The sequence below is a fragment of the Silurus aristotelis genome (genome assembly GCF_946808225.1).
Source record: "Silurus aristotelis genome assembly, chromosome: 6".
NCBI classification, from domain to species: domain Eukaryota; kingdom Metazoa; phylum Chordata; class Actinopteri; order Siluriformes; family Siluridae; genus Silurus; species Silurus aristotelis.
The window spans coordinates 27,704,737-27,710,773 of record NC_139579.1 but is presented as its reverse complement, the minus strand read 5'-3'; positions in this window follow the sequence as shown (position 1 = coordinate 27,710,773).

Here is a 6,037-nt window from a genome sequence, read left to right as displayed (position 1 = left end):
CCCAGGAGGCGGGACTAACGGGGATGATGGACATTAGGGATTGTCCAAGAATGAACCCACCACGCTTTAGATATTTTACCTGTAATGGGCATAGATAGATAGATAGATAGATAGATAGATAGATAGATAGATAGATAGATAGATAGATAGATAGATAGATAGATAGATAGATAGATAGATAGATAGATAGATAGATAGATAGATAGATAGATAGATAGATAGATAGATAGATAGATAGATAGATAGATAGATAGATAGATAGATAGATAGATAGATAGATAGATAGATAGATAGATAGATAGATAGATAGATAGATAGATAGATAGATAGATAGATAGATAGATAGATAGATAGATAGATAGATAGATAGATAGATAGATAGATAGATAGATAGATAGATAGATAGATAGATAGATAGATAGATAGATAGATAGATAGATAGATAGATAGATAGATAGATAGATAGATAGATAGATAGATAGATAGATAGATAGATAGATAGATAGATAGATAACAGACAGACAGACAGACAGACAGACAGACAGACAGACAGACAGACAGACAGATCAGATCAGACAGATCAGATCAGATCAGATCAGTATACACTTGTATACTTGTATAACTCTTACCAACTTATCCACTTGTTAAATGAATGAAAAATGTAATTTTTAAAATCATATAGTTTATATACAAGTCCATATTTGAAATATATTTTATAATATATATTATATTTATAATATAATATATACATTTTAACACTTTTTTTGTCTTATCGACTTTAAGAAAGAGCCTTTGGATGTGCTTTTATAGCTGATATGTCATTAGGACAGTTTCTTGGGTATTACACAACATTTAAAAGTACGATGTGACTTATTATTACATTATTTACAATAATTGTAAACAAAATAACTCGCTATGGTATGAGAGAAAATATTTCAGATTTGCCACCATGTTGTTGGTTATTGTTGTATTACAGCATGGCCTCATACTGCTTGATTTCGAGCACAGTGTTGCTGGCATTTTTTCTGGGTTTCCGTCGTATGTATAATGTAGTTCCTGTGTATATAATATATATATATATATATATATATATATATATATATATATATATATATATATATATATATATATATATGTAGAAATATATTTGATAAATATTTATTTGTATCATTGTATATATTGTATTAAATAAGCAAAACAATTGTACAGTGTGTTAGAATTTGGTTGACCATATAGACACACCTGAATATAATCATGTTCCAAAAATATATGAATGACAAAATTAATGAATGAATAAATTAATGAATGAATGGATCAAATCAAATACAAAGCCAACTTTAATATGAATATGTTGAGCAAAATATGAAAATCTCTTCATGCTAATTATGCAAAAAAAAAAAACTTAAGAACAATGGGAAATATGTTACTTACAATGTTGTACCTTTACATTTTTATTTTACCTGTGTGTGTGTGTGTGTGTGTGTGTGTGTGTGTGTGTGTGTGTGTGTGTGTGTGTGTGTGTGTGTTTGAAAGTGTGAAGCCGAGACAGAAGGGCTTTGAGTCATGTGCAGGTGTCCTGCCCCCCTCCTGTTCCCTCAACTTGCTTCCACTCTGGTACACAACCACACACACACACACACACACACACACACACACACACACACACACACACACACACACATACACAATAGGTCATTATGGTTAAGAGATTAGCACTGAACAAGCTTTTAATGAGATAGAACAATATCTGTACTTGATAGATTTTTTTGGTACGGATATGTGGTATTACAAGTGCAGAGTTGGGCTGTGTCCTGATCCATGCCTGAATCTCTCCCTGGGGGCTTTAGCTGGGCTGAACTACTCCTCCCTGTGCCAGCTGGTCCACTCCTGTGTGTAGTTATTCTGAGGAAAAGGGAGGGCATGGCTGCGAGGGGAGATCAAGAGCGTCTAATGGAATGTTAACGAGATCACTTAATGTTCTGTATCCACTTTCGCTCTGCCCTCTCTATTTTAACTGTGCCCTCACACCAGGCAAAAGAACAGTGTGGAAACAAAGTGCTGCTCGAGTAGAAAGTTGCCCAACACAGTATGGTGTTGTCACTTGGCCTGGGTTTGAAACATCTGCTTGACAAAGGGAGAGGTGGGGAAGAATTAATGCACGAACCCGAAAGGACTTGCGCTGCCCAATTATCACGCCGGCCCTTTTTGAAAGAGCCTCAATTCACTGTCCAATGTCTGTTTTTTCAGAAACAGGCCCACCAGAAAATCAGCAGGTGTCTGTAGACAGTGCCTGCCAACTCGGGTTTAATTATCACCAGGCTGTGCTCATTGCATGCCTTTAATCAGCATTGATGAACAGATGAGAGAATGCCTCCCCTGCTTGGATATTAATTTGATGTCTAAGATAAGCATGACAAGCTCAGTTCATGTTCAGGGATCACAATACCTGTTTTTCTTTTTTTTTATTCAGTTGGTTTTGTGAAATTAGACATCTGGAGCGAGCTTTATTGTGGTTTTGCCAGATCAAGGGGGAAATTTCTTTCTGGCTATTTTTTATACTTAAACGATTTGAAACTCTTATGTTATTGTTCTTTTTGTATTTTGTATTTATTTCTGAAAAACATAGTATACTTTTACAGCGTTTCTATAACACAGCCCAGGCTGCTTTTTTTAACCTCTACATTTCTGGAACATCAAGGACATATACAGTATATATATATATATATATATATATATATATATATATATATATATATATATATATATATATATATATATATATATATATATATATATATACATTTATTGAAATTCTACATTATCATTTGTGATCCGTGTTCCAAGCCCATAATCATTCCATGTCTGTTGTGAACAGGAAGCAGAGGAAACAGAACAGCTGTCATTATTTAAACATTTAAAAAAAAATATATAATTCCTTTACTAATTTGTGTAATTTGTCTAATTTGTATTTTAAGTTGACAATTTTTTATCATTAATTATTTTTTTTAAAGTGCATTTAGACCAAATTATGAAAATAAAATGTTTAAAATTGTTTACTTCAATGCAAAATCTTCCTGCTTCCCAAAATGTAATCTTTACTATATACAGTTTGTGCTATAAAGAAATCAGCCTCTTCATTCTACTTTTACTTACAACCAATTGGTGGTGGTGTTTTACTCCACAAAAAAAAAAAAAAAAAAAACAAATTTTTGCGATAAAAGACAGCCGTGTTGCATTTAATACTTGTAGTCAACTATTCGGATTACTTTTGTAGATAATCATGCAAAAAAAAGAGAAATGTCCCCCTATAGAAAAAAATGATTGATTGATACAGTACATTTGTATATTTCTAGCGCCTTTTCAGGGAAGTAAATAAAAGTCAAGCAGGATAAAGAAAAGAAAGAGGAGAATGGACAAAGAGGGGACTTTATAGACAAAAATGTGAGGTCAGAAGGAGAGTCTACTCCCTTTAAAGCCTCTCATCTGGCTTTCATTTGATGAATTCCACATCTTTTACATGTTCTGGTTGCAGTGGGTTTCTCGCTCCCGAATCAGATGTGCCTCTTCGTTACAAATCTCCCTGACTACTGAAACGCATTTTTCCTTCTATGTAAGTACTTAAATTCTCAAAAGTTTTTTTCCAACCCTGTCATTGTTGCACCTTATGTAATCCTCAAAAAAAAGTAGAAAGAAGGAGCGAGTGAGGAAGTGCAGAGGGAATCTGGGTGTGAAAAGGGCTATTGAGACAGGGCTTGGGTGTCCAGCACCTGTGCTGCCTATTCACCCAAATGTTTACACACTGTCATTCACAATTAATGGTTCTCCAAAGTTGGGCTGCCTGCCCTCCACAGGGCCCCGCAGACTCTTTCTGGGCCCTTATGAGTGCCTAATTGAGCATGCCACACTCCTGATTGAATTAACAGCTTGGTTTCTGGAACCCTTTCTCAATTGCAAAGGGGATTCGCTTCATCCGAGCCAGAGAAAGTGACAGTGAGAGTGAACAAAAAAAGCTGGGAGTTGTCAAAACTGTCAGGAAAACGTGGCCCTTGCTGTTGACAAAATCCACGATGAAAATGTCAACTGGGGGCACGCAGAGGTCCCGGTCTTTATGAGAACAAGCCTGCCTGGAGGATGCAGGGTTCTACATTAGGGCCGATTTATTTCCCAAAGTACTAAATGACTGCTAAACTTGATCTAAACATAATTCTGAGTATGAAGTATCCTGGTATTACCTTTAATTAATTATTATTTTTTAAATCTAACAATATACGATAAGATATACCTTTATTCGTCCCACAGTGGGGACATTTTTTGAATGTATCTAATATAATCAACGTTTTATTCCACGCATTCGGAGAACATTTTCTTTTAATTCGACTATTGAAAATTAAATATATAATCCAATTAAATATATACATATATTGGTACGATGATGTGATATGATGGATTTTTTACTCCTTGACATGTAGAAAAATAGCACCTTAGGGCTCGTGACTGAGTACTCTAACTTCACCATGTATCTCACCTCTCTATGACCCTAGCGAGAACACACACGATAATGATACACTAATTGGCACCAATTATGAACCCCATGCTATATCCCATGCCCTAATTTACCAGCCAGCTAGGGCTTTCTCTGTTGCCAGTTCATACTTGCTGCTTCTGTGATACAACCGAAAGACAAGGGGGTCAATTAAACTCAATTAAATTAAAAGAGTTTAGTGGGTCACCAGCACCCAATCCACCAGTTATATAATCCAGTTCCAGAAAATCCACACACTGCCCATACACATACACTGGGACATGTTGGACTGAAAGTACATGAGTATATTATTAATGTATAAGTATATATAAATGTTGATTTAAATCACCCTATTAAATATCATCCAGGTCCCTATTAAATGTTTTGCTTTTTTTTTTTTTATTACTTCTATTTATGAATAAAAAAAAATAAACTTTTATTTAATGAATAATTAACATTTTTATTAGGTTTTATTAAAGACAATTCTGGACACGTCTTCCAACAGAGAATTCAGTAATCCACCATCACCACCACCACCACCACGAACAACATCAACATCATCAACAAAACACCAAAATACACAGTAAAATATCAATCCAAGCTTTGTGTAATGTGACATGTCAGTAATGTGACACAACAAAACCCTAAAATACAACAGTTTACGGTGGGCTCCTCGTGCCACTCTCTAGGGATATCCTCTAGCAACCATATAAACATGAGTGTTGTTCTGTGGCGGAAAAATTCATGTTTTGTTCGAAAAAATATTTACGCTTGCTCAGATCACTGGAATATTTTGACGCATGCTGACAATAAAATGAGTTAGGTTTTTCCTCGGGAGATGTGTGTGCAAGGTTCATCTGTTATGAAGAGTAATCAAATGTACTCAGAAATTTCTACAGCTATAATTGAACTGGCAAAAACGACTCATTTAAATGAGAGCTTTTCATTTTTGAACAACTCCTCTGAAATGATTTATCATTTTTACTTCACGAGCTCCTTACTAAACACTTATAGATGTAATATAAGTGTCTCAGTGAATGAATAGATGATTGATAGTGATGTCTAGATTCTAGAGTCCTGTTTTCCAATTCGTGTAATTTAACTCATTAAATAAGCAAATTGATAGGGTTTAAGGAAGGAAGCAGTGTGTGTGGTGATGTTTGAGGACTAGGCTTGAAAAACACTGCTCTAGATTAGGCTATTGCACTAATACAGCTTGCTTGCTGCGCTGAGCATGTGGCGCCCCCATGTGTACAGTTGACTGTACTGCAGTTTTGCTTCCAAACAATAGAACACCAAAAAACAAGTCAAGTTATTGCCATTTTAACCATATACAGTGCAGTACACAGTAAAACAAAACAACGTTTCCCCAAGACCAAGGTGCAACAGCAAACAACATAAATTAACAAAAGGTACACAAGGAACACAGAAGTACACATAACTCTGAACTAACAACAGAAATTGCCCATGTGCAACATTTAGTACAAAATAAATAAAAAAAAAACACAAGACATG